This window comes from Limulus polyphemus, unplaced genomic scaffold, assembly GCF_000517525.1.
Source record: "Limulus polyphemus unplaced genomic scaffold, Limulus_polyphemus-2.1.2 Scaffold94542, whole genome shotgun sequence".
Taxonomy (NCBI): domain Eukaryota; kingdom Metazoa; phylum Arthropoda; class Merostomata; order Xiphosura; family Limulidae; genus Limulus; species Limulus polyphemus.
In genome coordinates, this window is record NW_013760138.1 from 304 (window position 1) to 931 (window position 628).

Sequence of the window (628 nt, forward strand, 5' to 3'; positions counted from 1 at the left end):
CATTCTTTAATCTTAATTTTAAATAATATTTTCTTTTAGGTATTCATTAATGAAGCATTAAAGAATGCTATCAATCACTAGAGTGGTGAAAATAACAGCCGATCTTTTATTTTGCTTTCTGGCAAAAGAGAAACCTAAGACTGAAATATGTAATGTTGCAACATAATTTAAGTTTGTTTGTTTTAGTGCAAATCTACATAAAGGGGCTCTATCCACCGAGTGTATCGAAACCTTGTAGCATTGCGCTTAAAAACAAAAACCAGCTGGATATAACACATATTTTTAGTTTAACATCCAGTACTCTATGAAATGATACCCATGAACTCTAATAACTTTATAATGCACATACAATACAAATGAGAGCTTTCTTCAGTTTAGAAACGAAATTATAAAAATGACTTAAATTAGTGCATGTGGTGTATTGGTCATCACATTCGCTTTACACGCGAAAGGTCCCAGGTTCAATCCCTGGCAGGCACAAAGTGTATTTTTAGATTAGAGCGTTCTGCTGTCTCAGAGTACAGACGTGTTTTTTATCAGTTCTGATTTCATGTTTAGTTAGTTACTTACTCTTTTTGTTTTATCGCGTTGTGTAGTTTTTGTTTGTGATTTTAAATGTGGAAGTTCC

The 628-nt window shown here is 32.6% G+C and overlaps 1 non-coding gene across 1 annotated transcript; it reads left to right on the top strand.

Moving 5' to 3' along the window:
- Positions 1-407: 407 nt before the first annotated feature.
- Trnav-uac lies at positions 408-480 on the top strand. Its single transcript has one exon. It is a non-coding gene; the product is annotated as a tRNA-Val (tRNA).
- The last annotated feature ends 148 nt before the right edge of the window (positions 481-628 follow it).